Source organism: Rhinichthys klamathensis, unplaced genomic scaffold (assembly GCF_029890125.1).
Source record: "Rhinichthys klamathensis goyatoka isolate OS25496 unplaced genomic scaffold, OSU_Roscu_1.1 h1tg000585l_1, whole genome shotgun sequence".
Classification (NCBI taxonomy): domain Eukaryota; kingdom Metazoa; phylum Chordata; class Actinopteri; order Cypriniformes; family Leuciscidae; genus Rhinichthys; species Rhinichthys klamathensis.
The window spans coordinates 1,572,868-1,593,819 of NW_026607045.1; the positions used below are offsets into that span (position 1 = coordinate 1,572,868).

The following is a 20,952-nucleotide window of genomic DNA, read 5'->3' on the forward strand; positions in this document are numbered from 1 at the left end:
GGGAGATGAGAAGAGTGAGAGAAAGAGAGACAGAGAAAGAGAGAGCAAGACAAAATACACTCATAGAGGGTGAGAAGATGAGATGTCAGGGGGGTGCGGAGAAAATGAAAGAATGAACAAGAGAGAGACGCCGATAATATTCAGGGATAAAATGACAGGCTATTTTGAATGGAAAGTCTCTCACTGGCCATCTCCAGGTCTGAGCCAAGTTTCGAACCCGCAGGTGCATCAACAACTGTGGCGGACCGATGGCTTCCATCAGATATAGTGTTACCATGAAAGCTTCCATGTGCGCCTCAGGGAGACAGACACATTCCATGGTGTATCTATAACATTTCAAATAACCCTCAGTCCAATTTCTGACTGTTTATTTTACTAAAATGGTAGCGTTCTTCCACCTAAAGGGGCCATTATCTAAATCATCGGGGCTGGTATGCCATGACTAGACCCACATGGAATCTCTGCAAGAAACTCCACAGTTTCCCTTAAAATTAGAAGCATCCTTCATAAAGTTTGCTGAATTCCCCACCCCGAATTTTGATTATGATTTCAGTTTATACGAGTATAATTATACTTCATTATTTCACACAAGTATAATGATTCAGCAACATTTCAGCCATTTTTAAATCCACACTGCAGAATGGGTGCACACTTTAAAACTGTACTTTCTCCCATTTACATCTAATTAATATTTGTATTCCTTTGTTGTGTAAATTTAGATCTGTGTAAACAAATCAGATATATTAAACAGTTCACATTTATTGTTGCTCAGCTAAATTTCTCTAGCAAAATACACTCATTTCAATAGGAATCCATGCGATCTGAAGTTTCTTGTGAGGGTGAAAAAGTTCCCCTATCAGATTTCGCTCATGTTCAAGTTGTTCAACCAAAATCTGCTTAGTTTGAAAACGGTCTTTGAGTGAGCAGTGCTCCATACATCGCTATGGTATTGACAATGGACAATACCTTAATTTAGCGCCAAATTTCGCTAATGTGATCGCACATTAAGTTTTATCTTTCATAAAAGCATTTTTGTGATACTGTATATATTAGTACCATATTGGTTGTCAGCTGATACTGGATATTTACCTGTTCATGTTAATTTCCTCGGTTTTAACATTTAGATTACTGTTAGGACTTTAACAAATTTCAAAATGAATCATAATGTACATTATAACATTGTGATGCCTAAATTCACTTGTAGCATTGAAAATGATTGAATTTATTTTATTGTAGAATTTTATTTACATACTTTTTTAGACAAAACAGTAAAAAAAACAGTTATTTATCATACCATATTTTGATAGGTAGGTAGGGAGATGGATGGAGACAGAGACAGACAGACAGACAGACAGACAGACAGACAGACAGACAGACAGACAGACAGACAGACAGACAGACAGACAGACAGACAGACAGACAGACAGACAGACAGACAGACAGACAGACAGACAGACAGACAGACAGACAGACAGACAGACAGACAGACAGACAGACAGACAGACAGACAGACAGACAGACAGACAGACAGACAGACAGACAGACAGACAGACAGACAGACAGACAGACAGACAGACAGACAGACAGACAGACAGACAGACAGACAGACAGACAGACAGACAGACAGACAGACAGACAGACAGACAGACAGACAGACAGACAGACAGACAGACAGACAGACAGACAGACAGACAGACAGACAGACAGACAGACAGATAGATAGATAGATAGATAGATAGATAGATAGATAGATAGATAGATAGATAGATAGATAGATAGATAGATAGATAGATAGATAGATAGAGACAGACAGACAGACAGACAGACAGACAGACAGACAGACAGACAGACAGACAGGCAGATAGATAGATACAGACAGACAGACAGACAGACAGATAGATAGACAGACCTATCTCTCTTTCTCTCCCTCAATCATGACTTATATTGACCAACTCTTTTTTTTACCTGATAATTATTTTTCATTTTATTATATATTTTTATATAATATTAAAATTCATCATTGAGGAGAATTGTAATATTGTTGCATCCCTAATTTTGAAAAATCCATTTTAAATGACAGATTATTACAGTTTACAGCAACCTCTGTGTTTATCTACCACAAAATCCGCACCTCTGGAGCAACCCCTGTGGATATTGACTCCTTACAAACCCCTTCTATGCTTCTACATGAGGCTCATGAAGGTGTTTTGTATGACACGTAGCGAGAGAATGTGTGTGTGCGTACACACCGCAAGTCCAGCAAACGCTCTCCAGTGGAACCCCACGGTCAGGACGTCTCCTCTCTAACGTACACACACCGCAGCTATGCAGACAGATCGCTCTACGCTCTCGCTCAGTCTCTCTGGAGGTGTACAGAGAGACCCTGGCCGGCCCCAGAGCTCTGCCCTGGCCATCTGGAGTACATTAGGGCTGGGGGGGATATTGGATCCCCCTGCCGTGGCCGGCTGAATGGGTGGCCCGGCGCAGCGCAGCCCTTTTCAGCAGCCCAGCATGATTGATAGGAGGCCTCACTCGCTGACTCCTGCTGCAGCCACCACACACTGTGACCAGAACACACACACTACTACAAGCACTACCTCCAAAACTGTGACACGCTGACGCCTCAGGAGATCGGCATGAGCAGACACACTATAATGGGTGGTACTGTATAAAGTTTTACACCACCTGATTACATAACAGCACTTCATCATAACACCAGACCTGGCTTGCGAAACAACAGATGTCGTCAATAAAACATGAAAGTTCATCACACGCAATAAATCAGAGAACTGGCTACAAAACTAAGGATTAACCTGACAAATTGGCAGCAAAGTGAGCTGTACTAAATTTGTATTCTGTAGCTTGAGAAAAGCAAATCATCTCTCTGAAAGAGAACAATATTTCCTTACATTAGGAATGATAAACCAAAAGACTGACAATCGATTACACAACAACAACAGAATTTCCAAAACGGGTTAATTATCATTAACTCATGTTAACCCCTCCTAAGTGTTTTAGTACCACATTAAAATAAAAATAAATCTAAAATTTCTTATCTTGACATGGATGATATTGGAAAGAGTTTTTGAATTATACAACGTCTTAGTGCCATGTAAAAAAAAAAGTAAATAAAGTATAATATTTTAAGAAAAAAAATGGTTAGACTTTATTTTAAGGTGTCTTTGTTACACTGTGATTTTACATTTAAGTACTGAGTAATATTAAGTAACCGCAATAGGGTTATAGGATTAGGGCTTATTTTATGGTTAGTTGCATGTAATTACGCATAATTTATACTTATTACTATAGTAACTACATGTAACATATCTAACAATGGCACTGTAAAATAAAGTGTTACCAAAAAAACATTATGCAAAGAAATGTGGTAATCCCAATAAGAACAGGCCACTTTATTTTATTTTTAAAATATTAAAACATCATTCCTGTAAGAGGCCTATTCTTTTCAAAATATTGTCCATTATTTCATTTCTTTATTTTATTTTAACACTAAAAGCACAAAAGCACTGTTGTAGAATGATAATCAATTTTCAATGTTTTTGTCAACTGATAAACATTACAACCTATTGAACAGACTTTACTTCACTTGTTTTAATGTCCATCAAATTAAATCTGGCTTCAATATTGGTGTTCTCCATTCAGTTCTACATTGTGTGGTTCTTTTGAAAAACTGGTATGCAACAAATATTTTATGCAGGATGAGAATTGTCAAGATTTGGCGACTAGTAATGCACCGTGCAGACTAGAAACAATACAGCAATTTCAAAAACCTGTGATGAAGAATCTACAATCTACTAAGAACCATATGACCAACGCACTCATATTGTTGAGTAAAAAATAAATACATATCCTGTATATATTTTTGGAGTCTTTAAAAACTTATGGAAAAAATGTAAATGAAGAAAATGTAAATGAAGTTTGAATGACTAATTGCCTGAGATTATAATATAGCCCATCATAAAAGTTCCTCCAAGCGCTCCAAAAATAGTAAGAACTAATTCTAAAAGCAAGTTAAAGAAAACGAATCTTCGCCCACAAAGTTGGCTAATAAATTGTCTTCCGTCTGTGAAGCACACCTGCACGCCGCACACCTCAGGTTAATCCCTATCTCATAAACGACAAGAAGAGAGGGAGAAAATTAGTGAACGTGGCAGGGACGAGGAATTTAAAAAAAAAAAAAAAAAAAAAAAAAGGAAACAGGCGACATTTCGAGTAAATGGCATCCAAAACCCACTCCAATTATCTTTGGCAGCCATGCCAGGGAGGCTGACTTAATTAAAGTGAGTGGAAAGGGAAGGGGGGAGGAGGAAGGAGAGAGAGAGAGAGAGAGAGAGAGAGAGAGAGAGAGAGAGAGAGAGAGGGAAGAAGTGATTGAGGGGGCAGAAGAGTGCGTATCAGCTCCAAGCACAAAGCCGAGCACCACCGCCGTCCACCACTCTTTCTCTTTTCAATTTCACTTCAAAGGACCAAGGCACGAAATCATAAAAAAGGAGAGCGAGACGTTTTTTTGAGCAATATAATTGCACTATTCATATCCAGTGTTTTTATCGTCATTCAGATAGGACAGAAAAATACATAAAAAGAGAATAAAAAAAATGATTTTACTCGCCGCTAAATCCCCAATAATCCTCTTGTGCTTTTCCAAGTCTGCCTTCCACGTTGACCTTTTCACAGGAATCCTGTTGCCATGGAAACTCTCGCTGCACCCCCCCCCCCCCCCCCCCCAAACGCACATCATTCTGTACATATTTCTGTCATCGCTCTGACAGAATACTCACAGGAAACGGTTGTTTAAGTGTAAATGTAGCTTGTTTTGTCCCTTAAACTCTCGTCTAATCATATTAGTATTCATGTAGACTAACTGACCGCGTTTTGCGTGCATGATTAACAGTGCACGTTAAACTCACATATGATGTTTACAAAATCGAAATAACTTCCATTAGCACTCAAATGAATATGAATACACAGACTTCTGCTGTCAATCTGATGGTAGCTGAACTTATTCATGCCTGCCCGACCCAGCTAGGGTGATAATACGCATCTCTCCTTGGTTCATCAACACTTTGTCAGCTCCTCATGTAAATGCAATCTTGAGTATGAAATATATAGACAATGCCAAGCAGGAGGCAGCTGGTCGCTGAGGGCCGGCCAGAAGGACTGTGGGTGGCAGATTTATAAATTCAGCTATAATGTGTGACTTCAAAAATAAACTGTCTTTAAAAGAGGACAATGGCTGTTTCATAACTGCAAGATGATGTGAGACGCTGTGATTTCAGAGCAACTTTTTAATGCTGTGAACATGGTATAGGTTATATAGATTATACAAATAAAACTACACATTGTATTGCTATTTTAAATGGTTTTCATAATACTGCATGGAATGCCATACCACATACTATAATTTTTTTTTATAAAAACATTTTTAAAAAGTTGTAGACAATACATATTTTACTGCAACTTCTGATGGAAATATTTATTTTCATGGCTGATAATCGGTCACACTTTATATTAAGGTCCAATTCTCACAATTAACTACGACTTTTGCCTCAATAAACTCCTAATTACTGCTTTTTAATACTTATTAAGGCAGTTGTTAAGTTTGGGTATTGGGTATGGATTAAGGGATGTAGAATATGGCCCTGCAGAATAAGGCATTAATATGTGCTTTATAACAAGTACTAATAAACAGCCAATGTCCTAGAAATATGCATGCTAATAAGCAACTAGTTAATAGTGAGAATTGGACCCTAAAGTGTTACCAAAATAAAAACCTAAACTCATTCATTTTAAGTGAATTAAGGCATCACAATATTGTAATGCACAGTGTGAAACATATATTCCTTTTGAAATTTGCTTAAGATTACATTTAACAGTATTATTACAGTAAATGATAAGTGTTTTTAAAAATCTATTTTTAAGTGAGTGTTAGATGACGGCGAATATAATCTTTATGTCAAAATAAATGGGCATGCTTAATGAAATATGATATCCAATATATACCAATAACTGTATATTTTAGGATTTTTGTGTCGAAACTGTTTAGTGATTAATGAATTCACTCCATTCATGGTTTGTTGAAATGAGCATGGCAGGTTTTTGGATACCTGTTTAATATATTTAATATCATTGTGGATGCTGCAGGATGATTTTTTTTTTTTTTTAATGAAGCTTCGGATTTAAAACGATGTTTTCAGGCTGAGGGAAGCTCTATGGGCCAGACTGCTGTGGGCCGGAGCTGGAGCCAGGAGATAAGACCGACTCCATCCGCCTTGCTTTAGGGGACAGTGAAAGACCTGTTAACTTAACAACCACTATTCTGTTTGGCTGAGATCATATTGCTCTATTTCTCCTTTCTCTTTCTCTTTCTCAGACCAGACCACTCTTTTTCAGTCAAACTTCCCATGTTTGACCCCTTCGTGTTCAGTTACTTTTAAGTTCCACTTCCTGTCCTCTTTCTTCTCCTGCAGGTTATTTTCTCCTTATTTCTCAAAAACATATTTTCCTGTAAATATATATTTATATATAGTTGTTGAGAGAAACAAAAAAAAGATGTCGCATCAGTGTATGTCACATTTTATTACATTCAGATCATGTTAATTTCATCAGCTATTATTTAATTTAGTCTTAGTCCTGTCTCACATTTTCTTTTTAGTTTCTATCACCTTTAGGTTACGTTTACACAATAACGATATGCTTACAACGGAGAAATATTTCCTTTGAGTTTTCCGCGTACAGACGACACCATTGTCAAAACGATCCCCATTCACACGGATCCGCGTAAACCCGCTGTATTCTTCTGCCAGGCCTTTAGATGGTGATGAAACGCTGTAGATTGAACGCATAATACGCATGTGTATGACGTCATTATCTTCAGAGATTCACGTTTTTGTTGTTTACACTGAGATCATTTTCAAAAACTTCCACTTTGAAACCCGGATTCAAAAGTTTGCGTTTTCAGGCACCCAGAACTAGCCTGGCTCCACCCTCCTACGTACTTCCGCTCAATTTTCATTTTCCTTCAGTACTAAGTCTGGGATTGTGCTGTATTCTTTGGTTTTCTCCGGTCAATTTTTTACCGGGCCAATCAGCGAACAGAGGGAGTGGCTGAGAACGATGACGTTGATGTCGTGCGCTAGTTTGAGTCGTCATACGTCACGACCAAACGTCAGCGATTGGTTATGGCAGAGCCAGAGTGACTGGGCAGATCCAATAGTTTTAGACTTCAACAGAGTACCCGCCCACAAGGAAGTTAAGGCTTGTCAATGGAGCGAGGCCAGACTCTCTGTACAAATGAAATGTACGAGAGTCTGGTGGGACTAGGCTAACCCAAAACGCCATTGTTGTGTAAACGAACGACCAAAACGCATAAAAAGTTTTACATTTTAAGTTGAAAACGGTGCTGTAAGCCACTGAAGTCAACCTTGTCATATTTTTGGTCAAGTTGGGGCCATTTTACAACGAAAACTTTGTAAACTGACGCTTTTGACATTTCGTCTGACTCCAACGCACATGGCACCCTTTAGCGTCAATATAGTTATGGCTAGGTTTAGGTCTGGGGTAGGGTTAGGGTTAGACCACTAGGAGGCGCCTTCTGGCCCATATATATCTGCGTCTCATATTGACGCTAAAGGGTGCCATGTGCGTTGGATTTAGACGAAATGTCAAAAGTGTCAGTTTATGACGCCTTGGGATGAGAACGGGCTCTGTAAACATAGTCGACTAAATGTCTGGGCATTTTAGTGTATTTTTAGTCAAAGAAAACTCAGTCACAATTTCATCATCGCATATTAGTTATATTGATAATCACAATTATTTTGCTCAAAATTATTGTTGTCATTTGAGAAATGTATTTTTTGGGGAATATCTTGTAACTTTCCTAAAGGGTCACTGATCTTTCTCAACCCCTCTTTCTCTCTCATTTGACTCATTTCTCTCTTTACCTCATGTCTGTTTCCATCCCTCACCCTCTTCCTCTGCTTCTTTTTCCCTCTCTTGGTGTAGAACATTCCGGTGTGTTGAGCTCAGAGCCCAGCGCTCGGCTCTCAGAGGCAGGATTGTTCCTGCCGCACAGGCCCAAAGCCCGTTGCCACGGATACCGCCATACCACAGATCTGACCCTGGAGAATTGAGCTGCTCACCCTCAGCAGGAGCCACTGGCAGCTGCAACACAGCTGTTAGCACCGGGACAGGGTTACTTTCTTTCTTTCTCTCTCTGACTCACTCATTCATTTAGTCACTCCCTCTCTCATTTCTTTATCACTATCTACGAAAAAAATATATCCATAGGAGCAGAGAATTCAATTTAAGGCCTGTTTCTGGTTAAAAACAACATAAAAGCAAAATTGACTCCATTTACTTTCTTAATAATGCTGCTGGTCTTGTGCATGATTCATCAGTGCATGCTACTTTAAAGGGCAAAAACACTTGCTTTCATAAAGTTTAATCAAAATGTAATAACGTTTTCTGCTGATGTAACCAACAGGTAAGGGGAAAAGTATTATTACACAGAAAATCAAGTATTCCAAAAAGAAGCGAAATAATACTGATTAGTCAGTTGCAGTATTCTATAATCAAATTTCTTTAAATAATGAACACTAAACTGTTTAATTGACTTTTGGCCACCATTTACTGTACTTCCAGCTGTGCTAGTTCTATGTCTCTCATATTATTCTATTATTATAAAATCAAATCAAATCAATTAAAATCTATTTATTCACCATTTTGTGACTGTTAATTATATCTCACATAGTATAACTTAACATCCATGATCCAATCAAGTCAGTCATGATTATTAGAAATTATGTTTTTGGGGTTTTTTTTACCGTGGAATATGTCAACATGTCATAGAAGTCCATCTTTCACCAAAACTCTCACATTCACTCTTACTCTTTCCCTGAAAAATTTCCTGGCACTCTATTTCCGAAAAACCAGAGCAGTGACTCAAGCTATCCACATCAATCACGACCGTCCCACGGTTGTTCACTCTATCCATAGCATGATCCATTAAACCGTCGTTATCCGACATTCAAATCAAAACAGATGTTCCCCTGTAAAATCTAAAATTACAGTAAATAAATAAAGAAAGAGAGGATGACAAAAACAGAGCCCTATTTTTCACATTGCCAGAGCCTATCCGATGTTAGTTAGATGTTATGGCTGGAAGCTATGCCTTTTATCTAATCAGGGCATAGATTTTCCTCTCTTTTCCACCTCGGAGATAACCCGATTACACGGTAACACTGTCTCTGAGTCAGTTTAGCAGCTGCCCTGTGGATAAGCACACAAATCTGTATACAGCGGTCACAGGTAGCTAAAGTGCTCTTAAAGGGATACTCCACTTTTTTTGGAAATAGGCTCATTTTACAACTCCCCCAGAGTTAAACTGTTGAGTTTTACCGTTTTTGAATCCATTCAGCCGATCTCCGGTTCTGGCGGTACCACTTTTAGCATAGCTTAGCATACATCACTGAAGTGGACAAGACCATTAGCATTTCTCAAAAAAAAAATGACCAAAGAGTTTCGATATTTTTCCTTTTTAAAACTTGACTCTTCTGTAGTTACATCGTGCACTAAGACCGACGGAAAATGTAAAGTTTCGATTTTCTAGGCTGATATGGCTTGGAACTATACTGAAGGAAGGTGGCCTATTTTCAGGCGCTGCGTCATATCATTACGCCTGCTGCTCTCATGGTACGGCAGTGAAGTTTCTTGATTATTACGCAGGAATGAGAGTATAGTTCCAAGCCATATCAGCCTAGAAAATCGCAACTTTACATTTTCCGTCGGTCTTAGTCCACGATGTAACTACAGAAGAGTCAAGTTTTAAATAGGAAAAATATTGAAACTCTTTGGTCATTTTTTTTTTTAGAAATGCTAATGGTCTTGTCCACTCCAATGATGTATGCTAAGCTATGCTAAAAGTGGTACCGCCAGAACCGGAGATCGGCTGAATGGATTCAAAAACGGTAAAACTGAACAGTTTAACTCTGGGGGAGTTGTAAAATGAGCCTATTTCCAAAAAAAGTGGAGTATCCCTTTAAATACAGTACAATATATAGAATATTACTTCCTCTGACAAGACAGAAGTATCCCCAATACATAAAAAAGTTTTATATGATTTACCTGAGTAGAACATTCTCATCAACTGTTAAAATTGAAGATTATATTTAATGCAAGAATATTAATACATGGGGTCCCTGATAAAAGTTACATTTTGCTGATGTTATTTATTGATTAGACCCCATAAAATCAAGATGAGAGTACTGTTGTTTTTAGTCAATGTTAACTACCTTTAATGCTAGTCTATGCAAGTATAATCCTAAAAGTAAAAAAATATATATATTTCTAGTGTAATAATTGTTGATGACTCATTCTGCACTACACAGCTTTTGTCCAATCAAATCTCTCTAGTATTTCCCGCCCGAATAGCAAGAAGCAAATCATGTTCATGGCTGTGACTTAAATGAAGCCGATGTGACTTACATGAGTTCTGCCCAAACTTGCCAAAATGTTCACACAGGGGGAAAAATTGCATTCGTCATGCCATTTAATGGGGTCCTAAATGTATTATGTGAACAAAATAATAATAATAAATTCTATTTACATAAATCATGTTGTCCATTACTGTAAATCAAATAGAGTTAATTGCAACAACAAAAAAATAGTTTATGGTCATATTTTAATTAACTGGAGTGGTATTTTTAAAGTAAAAGTGGTAGATAAAAAAAAATGGTAAACGACAAATCCAAGTCTTCAAAAAGTTAGAAAAGCATCTGTTCCCAGTAAACATTCTGTAGAGCCAAACCCTGAAAACACTAACAGAGAAGTACGTTTGTTTTAAGCAGAACAGGATTACAAAAGACAGTTAAACCACCCACTATGGAACTGCTATCTATGTCGGGCTGTTTCTATTAGTATTAGCCATCAAACATACGTTCTGTCACTCTCTTACACACACAGATATTAATCAGCTGGAATGAAAGAGATAAACACATAAGAGATAAACAAACACTTCAGTGTTGCATGGGTTAGTTTTAAATGAACATTAAATCTTTCTTCTGATTTATAGATTGAGATTCCAAGAGCTGTTTTACATCTATATGACATTCATTCATTGGCATCTATCATATCTAAACTACACCAAACAATTTACTCATGACATAACTGCTGCTATGAAAACTAGAACTGTGATTATTTTTTCCAGATTACAGTCAAGCAAATACTCTTTTTCCAACCAGAAGTGATGCACACTTTAAAGCACAAAGTTTGGCACTCGATTTATGTCATCTAAGAAATCTGTGTAATCAGACTGACATGCACAGATTATCATCAAATCTTCACTATAATTTCTTCTCTTTCATCTTTTCAAGCATGAATGTTATGTTGAATTTTAATGTGTTTATACATGTATCTATCTGTTATATGCGTGAGTGGATGTTTGCTTAGTGGAGCGTGTACGTCTTTGCGTGTATCTGTGTGATCGAGAGAAAGAGAGATACGTGCATATGTGTGTGTGTATGTGTGTGTGTGTGCGTGCGTGTTTCTAACAGTGAAACAGTAGGGTTGCACATTCCTGTCCGACATAACTTAAGACAAGCAGACACTGAAGAAAACGCCTATAAAACTCTCTCAGCCTCTTCTCCTCCATCTGTTTTGTTTTCCTTCCATCTCTCCTTTTTGATGAGCTGGGTCTTCAGTCCCCCCAATAAAATCCCATTAGCTCTTAATGAAGTCGAGCTCGCTGCCTCGCGCCTTCACCTCATTTAGCACAATTGTCTGGCAGCCATTAGCACGGAGGCAATTACAGCCGAACGGCGAGAGTAATTGGAAATGCCGACAGGGACCCCAAGAAAACGGGAATAAATAAAAAAAAAATATTCAAACTAATAAGCCTTCATTTGGTTGGTGGGGGCTGCTAGGCTAAATCAACATAATGCTAATCGAGGCTGATGAGGAACAGACTCGGGGTGAAGGCCAGGGGTGGTGGAGATGATGATGATGATGATGAGGTTGAGATTGTTATAGAAAGAGCAAAAGGAATTGCACTAATCAACTCCTCGATGACACAAGGTACTACTGTTAATGCCTATGTAAACTGATGCTATATGAAAAAAAAAATTTATATCCACTATTAAAAGGCAACATGAAATCAAAATGGACCTTCACCAAAATAAAGTTTAATTATGTCATCAGTTGGATCATGTTGTTCCAAATCCACAAGAGTTTCGTTCATCTTTGGAACACAAATGAAGATATTTTTAATGATATCTGAGAGCTTTCGGTCCCTCCATTGAACATTTATTCACCCAAAACTTAATTGAATTTAGTTTAGCTTTTGCTTTTATCCACATATAAACATTGATCAGCGAACAATATTTACTGCATTTCATTTTGGTAAACGTGCTTGCTTGATGCATGGGAACCAATGAGGTTCATTCTTGCGTGTTACGCAGGTTTGTTCTCACGCGGTTTAGCAATTAGGTTGAAATACAAAGTTCTTTCATGAAACTCTAGATGGCGCAGGCTAATAGGTCCTTAACTCAACCTGCTTGCAATCACATCATTCTCTTTTGGTTCCTGCTGTATCAGTAGCCAATGAGCTCGCTGCTCAACCTTCAAATACTTGGTCAGCATTTGCTGTAGCAGCAGCACACATTCAGAAACCCTCCACCTTCCCCAGCTCCACCTGTATAGATCTGCTACGGGTAATTCATGTGTGCTATATTGTACAGCAGCAGAAGCATGTTTTTCTTGCTCACAGCAGTGTATCATGTATGTATTGGCAGTAGTAAGTCCCGTACCTGCTCTGCAGCAGCAGCAACAATAACCAGCAGCAGCAGCAGCAGATGTATTCTGCCAAGACCAAATACATCAACATTGTCATATCCAGACCATTACCATGCCAAACACTCCAAAAGTTGTCATGACAGAGCTTCTGTTTCTGTTCGCTGATCAATGTTTATATGTAGATAAAAGCCTATATTAAATCTGTTCATCATATAAAACGATCTTGTCTCTTCAGTAGACCTGGATTAAACAGCTCAATTCATATGAATTTATTTTACAATCTCTTTATGGATATTTTGAATTTTCATAGTTTTAGTTAAATAGACTTTCAATGGAGGTACAGAGGTCTCTTAGATTTCATAAAAATATCTTAATTTGTGTTCCAAAGATGAAAGGTTTTGGAGCACAGAAGGTTTGGAACGACATGAGGGTGAGTAAATGATGACAGAATTTTCCTTTTTTATGTCAATAATCCTTTTAATAAGGGTCCTACTGTGCATGATTCATCAGAAAACAAATATTAATCAATAATATATAATTGAATCCCAATAGATCAAATTGCTGTCTAGACAATAATAAATAATACAGCATTCCACTTACTGGTATTCCAATACTTCTCACCAATGAATTTCCGTGGCTTTCATACTTTCCCCCCCAGTGATAATACTGTATAAAAATAATATTTTTTATATGATTTAAGGTCTTCTGACAGGTAGAATTTAGTTTAATGTACCCTCATGAAGCCAAAAATAGATTTAAAGGTAATATGAAACTGTAATATGGCATAAATTATTTCAGCAGAAAAAAAAGAATTCCAGACATAAAGAAAATGATTACATTTTAAAGGAAAATTAATTAACAGAGCTTTCTGGAAATAAAACAATTCAGTCTACATCAAATAAACAACAGCAACATTCCTCGCAAAGGACGCTTTGTCAAGTCAGTCCTTGAATAACGAATAACACCGCGGTGTTCTAGGTGTTGTGTGTGGCCTGCTGGTGGCAGATGCCAGGGCAACTCCCCTGACTCCTCACCCTACTTACTCACATCAAACCGGGCAACTGGTGGCAGAAACCTGATCAGAGGGGGTAAAATCAGAGGGCACCTTTCACAAGAACTGGGCAGGTTGCCCAACGGTCCACAGGAGGGGGCAAAGAATAGGGTCTGGTTGGAATGGTGTGTGTCTGTGATGTGTGTGTGTGAAGGCGTCTTGGCACTAGCTTTCCGGAGCCGGCACGGGAAACAGAAGGTCGAGTCCCACAATAGTCTCCCAGGGGGCATCCACAATACCAGCTCAATGACCGCAGTCAACAATACTCTCAAGGCCTTTTATTCAGAGAGTTCAATGGACCAGACACACCCAGCGGCACTTTCCTACACAAAACAAGACCCTGGCAGGCTGGCACACACACGCATACATATTCATACACCTTTATATAAATGACAATATTGCTACTATAAAAGAGGCTTTCAGTCTAGAATCACTGCCATGGTTGTTGCCATTTCACAGTGTTGAGGACGCTACTTTAAAACTTAGAAGTTGCCCTTAAAAGTTTATTAAAAGTTCAAATTAGTAAATTTTGAGTAGTTCATTCGGATACAAATAAATACATCTTTTTTAAAAGTATTTATATAATATTATTATGTTATTTTGTAAAAGGATACACAATATAATCAATATTAAACAACAATACAATACAGATTCATCTACTGTTCATGAATCTCTGGGGTTTTTTTTTACTTTAAACTGATTCATTTAAAATGAATCATGTAGGTGAATCAGTTTAAATGAGTGATCACATCGATTTATTTAAATTATTTTCCGATTGAACTGATTCACTAAAAATAATTTGACTGATTCATTTTAGGCAAGTGTATTTGTTTTGAAGGTAGCTGAGCTACTGTTATGCTACTTAAAAGTTAATAGCATCACATTTAATTGGTTGCTCCCCAACACTGCTCCCGGTTAACATGATTTGCCATAATGTACAGTTAATTCACTTCATCTTAGCTTTAAGATGAGACAAGAAGAACTGGTATTGATCATTTGAGAAGGTGAAAATTTAAGTGAATAGTCATTAAGCAAAGAATGAATGTAGCACAGGCCTCTGCAGCAAAAACTATTTGCTCCTTCCATTTCTCTTGCGCTGTGCTTTCGCTCCGAAAATGTTTATTTGTCTAAAAAGATCTACAAACAATCACTTCACTCGACAGGAGAGAGAGAGCTTTCCAGTCAGGAGGAGATTTAATTAGGGAAATCTCATTAGGTTTAACAAAATTAAGCGTAAAACAATCCTCGGCAGGGCTCCGAGAGCGAGAGGGAGAGAAAGAAAGGGGGAATTTGGGGTTTTGAGCGATTAGAGTCAGGAGGATATTGAGATAGTCACTTCCATGCTGCTGTGGGGGAAAATGGCACTAGATACCCAGCTGTTTTCACACTCAATTAAAGAGACTTGCCTGGCGTTTACCCCCTCTGAAAAGCAAAGAGTTAACCATTCTGCATATTGCCGCACACACAAATGTCTCCCTCAGATTCTCCCTCTCTCACTCATCCACAACGTAATTCCACCCTGAGCCCACGAACCATTAAAGACACAAATTGTGTTTTCGAACAAATTCGCACTCTATAAGGACATAACAGAAAGTGCTATTAAAGTGAGGAAACAAACTCTTAAACAACACAGCTGGGGTGATTGCAGACGAACAGCAAGCATTGGAAAATTCATTTCAAACTTTATCTGTAAAGGCCCAATTCTGAATGAACCAGCAAGGAATAACTCTACGACTCCTGAAGAGCGATATCACTGCAGAGAAATCACAGGTTTGAGTATTCTAGGCAGCTCGATAGGCGACACTGCATATTTATCAGCCCTCCTCAATAAAGTGAGAGAACTTTATGTGCTATCAATGCTTTAAAAAAATCCATCGCAAAAGTATAATTATAGAAGACCATTTTATGCATGACTAGAAAAGCTGTTAGGTGAATTTGTGGAAAACTCAGTTCACATCAAAGTACAAGAAAAGTGTTTGGCAACCAAAATGGCTCTGTTCCAACACCTAGTGAGCTGTCTAGCTGCTAGCAACCTAAACCAAAGCTGAACCTCATAAATGACAGATTAAGAATGAGCAACATCAGCAGCAATTCTTTGCAAACCAAATGCTATTGCACAAAATATCATTCTTCATGTTAAGCGTATGGTTCGCAATTGATTTCGATGGAGTTCGTCATTAGCATGTTGTTTAGCTAACAATGTGATATTCTAAAAAGCAGAAAAACAGCACATACTAAAATTGTGTAAAATATCAATTTTTTTATTAAGATTTAAGTAATTCGCACTTTTCAGTATTAAATGAACAATTTGTGTATGTAATATAAACATACAATTTAGCAAAAAAACATGGTATTTTAGACATTGATGCGTGCCACTCAGAATTGAAAAGGATGGATTTAAATTTAATTTTAAATGTAGGTGCCAAATTAGTGCAGATTTGCAATTCAAGGAAGAACAATTAAAACTGACAGACAGACAGTTAGACAGATAGTCAGACAGACAGACAGGCAGACAGATAGAAAGACAGATTGATAGAACGATAGAAGACAAAAATAATAGAATTAATTGAACAAACAATAAACAATAGAACGAACAACAGAATGAAAGAGACAGATAGATAGATAGATAGATAGATAGATAGATAGATAGATAGATAGATAGATAGATAGATAGATAGATAGATAGATAGATAGATAGATAGAAGGTACAAACAACTGAACAAATTGTAAACTAAACGATAGAACGAACAACACAATGAAAGATGGATGGACTGACAGAGACAGACAGACAGGCAGGCAGAAAGACAGTCAGACAGACAGGCAGGCAGATAGACAGTCAGACAGACAGACAGACAGGCAGGCAGACAGGCAGGCAGACAGACAGACAGACAGGCAGGCATATAGACAGTCAGACCAACAGTCAGACAGACAGACAGTCAGACAGACAGACAGGTAGGCAGATAGATAGACAGACAGACAGACAGGCAGACAGTCAGGCAGATAGACAGTCAGACAGGCAGGCAGGCAGGCAGACAGACAGTCAGACAGGCAGGCAGATAGACAGACCTAAATTTCTGAACAGCTTTTGTGTCAGGGGTACGTCTATGACGCCTTAAAATACTGCCTAAACAGGCAGCTCACTAGCTTTTGTAACAGAGCAAATGTGTTTTTGAATGAGCATGGAAAGTGTTGATTTAGGAACTTACAGTTTGCTTGTTCTCAGCATTGGAGCATCTGATGTTGGAGTCGGTCCAACGGCGCACTGCCCTCCAGACAGTCTACAACACAAGAGAAACCGTCTGAGTACTTTTACATCTAATGGTCTGTTCACCAACAGCTAACCTGAGATCATTACTCCGAAGGCATTACAACACAACTTGTAAAATGACCAAATATGTTGATTTAGGTTTAGCCAGCACTACATGCGTTTTAGAATGGGGATCTTTTTATTGACGCTGCTTGATACCCGTGGGCCTGCTGACCCCACAATTCGAAAAGTAATTTGATATTGCGTGGGAAGGTATATGTATGTGTGGGCCCTGCTGTCCTGGCTTAATAGAGGCTGTATGTGTGTGTGCGTGAGCTCGGGTAGGTGGGCAAACAAAGATAAAGTCAGGGGCGGGAATGGCAGGCATGGCGGCCAGCCCCCCACGCTTCAGTCCTCCGCCAGTATAGGTTTATGTGAAACCTTTCCCGAGTTTCTTCCAAACTACAAAGAAAACATTTTAGGGTTCTTCTAATCCCTCCCGCAGCCTCTCAAAGCCCCAAAGTCGTCCATAGCCATACAGTCCGCAGCCCACTTCCCTCTCCCCCTCATGAGACCTGATCTGCCTTCCTGTTGACGTCAAAGTGAATTAGAGCAAGGAGAGCGCAGCGGCTCCCCCCGGGGGGCTGGAGGGCTAATCATGCTGTTCCTCACTGGCCTCAGAGGAAGCATTAGCGTTCCTGTTGCAGCAGACCACCACATCTACAGCTCACGGCCCCATCACAAACAACCAGGACACCAAACACACACACACACAAACAAACAGCTTATTTACAGAAATAAACACTAATAAGTCCCTCATACACACCACAGTACCCTCCAAACCAGACGAACAGAAGATTTGTGGGTTTGCCCTTCCCACCCCTCATTCAAAACCCCAGAGAAAGTTGAACTTTAGGGTAAACCTTCTTCTCTAATACACAGAGCACCTCTGTGAAATACCTAATCCCAGCCTCCCTCAGTCGCCACACCGACCTCCTGCACTCCCTCCAGCCGCTCTGATTAATGATTCCACATATAGAGAAGGAGACGGTTGAGGACTTTCAGACTGTGTGACTGACCCGATTCCAACTGAGATGAATGCAGCTGGGCTACTCTCTAAAGTTTGATACTGTGTTATTTTAGTATTATTTATACACTACTTTAGTATTTATTAACATTTTGAATTAGATTTTATTATTATATTTTCAGTTTTCATTTTAATTTTCATTTTGTTGTTATGTGCTTTTGTCATTTTTGTTTATTTTGATATGTCTATATAGCTTTAAATAAATCTTATTTTAGTTTTAGTAATTTTAGTACTTCAACTTAAGGGCTGGTCACACCAATGACAATAACTATAAAGTTTTAACAATCTTTCTAATTCTATGAGAATAGAGAACAGCTATAACAATAACAAAACAAAGGAATCACTTTCAGGATGATTTTTTTTGTTGACAGCCAATCAGAATCCACCCATCTTTAACGAGCTTGAGCTTTCAAAGCGGTGAGTTTTCTTCGCAGTGTGATGGAAAAGAGATTAGAACACCTCTGCATAAAAGAAAAAAGTCTGTCGCACTGACGGCATGTGAATGTTCATGTCAGTCTGAGCAGATGCATTAACAGACGTTCATTCAAATTAAAGTGTTTATCGCACCGAACATTCGTCTTTGTGTGAACAGGCCTTTAGCGGATTAACACAATAAAACATAGTATATATCATTATATTATATTAGATGTTTTTACCAGTGCCTGATTTCTTTATGGACGTCTCTTAAAAAGCAAGAAAGGAATTGAATACAAATGTCAATTCTAATAGATAGCTTTCTCCAGTATTATATAGCCCTCTTTTGGTCCCTTTGTCTCTTCAATCTTGACTGTCTTATAAAAATAACTATTAGATCGACACATTTAAAATACTGTCAATGACGCAAACTCAAAACTCCTGATTTTGACAATGCAAGAAATGTTGTCCTAAAAAATGCAAGGTGGTAATGACCCACAATGCCTTGCCAGTAACAGCCCCGCCAGCTGTTCAAAGACCACGAGAACAACATTTGCTGCCGGGGGTTTAGAACTTCCTGTTACTATGACAACCCCGGAACAATTCATATTCTGTGTCTCTCCTCTAATAAAGTGTGTAACATTAGGGCGTAATTGTATTTCTATGCAATATATGAAAATAGCCCTTTGCATTCAGGAACGCCTGATAGCAGTCGTCAAAAACGTCTGGAAGAATGACAGACTTCTTGTTTGTATCGGAAGATTGCTTCATGAGATTTGGTATCACAAAATCAATAGAACTGGATCAAAAATGTAACCTTAAAATATGAATGGCAAGTAAAACTGACCACAGTGCTAAAAACAGTGCAACTCTATAGGTATTATATAAACCATAAATAGCTTTTAAAGGCATCATGGTGAAGGGTCTGTGTCTTTAAGATCACTTATAGTAACTTATGGAAGTGTGGCAGGACCAAGGAGGTTTGATGAGTTGAATGATAAGCAGAATTCCTGGGAATTAGAAGGGATTTAGCGGACAATAGCAGGTATTCCCACTAGTGTAACTAGACCCTAGTTGGCGTCATGAGAAGCTTAAACTTCACATTAAACCAGTGTGCAGCTGACACAAAAGGCCGCACTAGACACAACAAGGGGAATATGGAGCAACACGCAGACGCATTAAGCTTATATATACACACTGAGAACAAAACAAACGCACATGCTGAATGAAGCACAAGTTTATTTTGTTACCATTCAGACCGACACACAAACTCGCAAATCAATATTAGCGCTTAATGAAGTATACACTGTGCTCTCCATGTCGAAACAACACTTTCATCCTCAGTGCATAATACATTTCCCTTGATCTGAATCTTGGAATTTTTGCTGCAGTCTTCTCCACATTAGTGAGCTACGGAAATCCAAACAGGAAAAGGACTTAACTGCTAAAAATATCTCTAGGCGTAGCAATGAGACAGGTAGATCTGGGCTCTTATCCGAAACAAATCCTTCTAAATCTTTTAAATGGCACAACATCTCACCATGAAATTTTGATTTTCCTCAGACTTTTGGAGAAGAGTTCATGGGAACTTTTAAATCTGTAATTCCTCCACCTTTGAAAGGCAGAATCTGTAATGATAACACATTATTATAAGCCCAGGTCATATTTTAATAAATGAATGTAAACTGATTGTTTTAATGAATTGTTAAGTAAGTGAGGATAGGAGCAGGCTTCACTCAATGTATACACTAATACACTTTAAGAGTGCTGGCCTGGATGATTAGAATACGAAAAATAGGAGCGAGGCCGCACTATGCATATGTTATTTTTATTTTTATTTGCACAGACGCGATTAAAATTAAAATAAAAAGAACATATGCAAAGTGGGGCCTCTCTCCTATTTAATGAATGAAACATTTTTCAACAAAGTACATGCACACTACTGGTCAAATGTTTGGGGTTTGTAAGATTTTTTTTTTTCTTTTCTTTTTTTAAGAAGTCTCTTCTGCTCAGCAAGGCTGAATTTATTTGATCAAAAATACAGTAAAAACGTAATATTAGGAAATATTTAATATATTTTAAAATGTATTTTATTCTAGTGAAGTAGTCATTACACTAGTCAGTGTCACATGATCCTTCAGAAATCATTCTATGATTTGGTGCTCAAGTAATTTTTTTTTATTATCACAGTTAAAAACAGTGCTGCTTAATATTTTTGTGGAAACATTTTTCAGAATTCTTTAGTGAATAGAAATTTAAATTAAAAAAAGCATTTATTTGAAATTTAAATATTTTGTCACAATATAAAAGTCTGTCTCTTTTGCTCAATCCTTGCTGCATAAAATTATT

The 20,952-nt window shown here is 38.1% G+C and overlaps 1 protein-coding gene across 2 annotated transcripts in view; it reads right to left on the minus strand.

Moving 5' to 3' along the window:
- Positions 1-20,952, minus strand: part of LOC130075548 (homeobox protein PKNOX2-like) — an 85,719-nt gene that overhangs the window by 53,951 nt on the left and 10,816 nt on the right. Inside the window, exon 2 of one of the 2 annotated variants that reach the window (XM_056240188.1) lies at positions 17,062-17,133. The exons of the other annotated variant lie outside the window; for it this stretch is intronic. The gene's annotated coding sequence lies outside the window, so the exon portion shown is untranslated. The remainder of the gene's footprint in view (positions 1-17,061; positions 17,134-20,952) is intronic. 2 annotated transcript variants of the gene reach the window in all.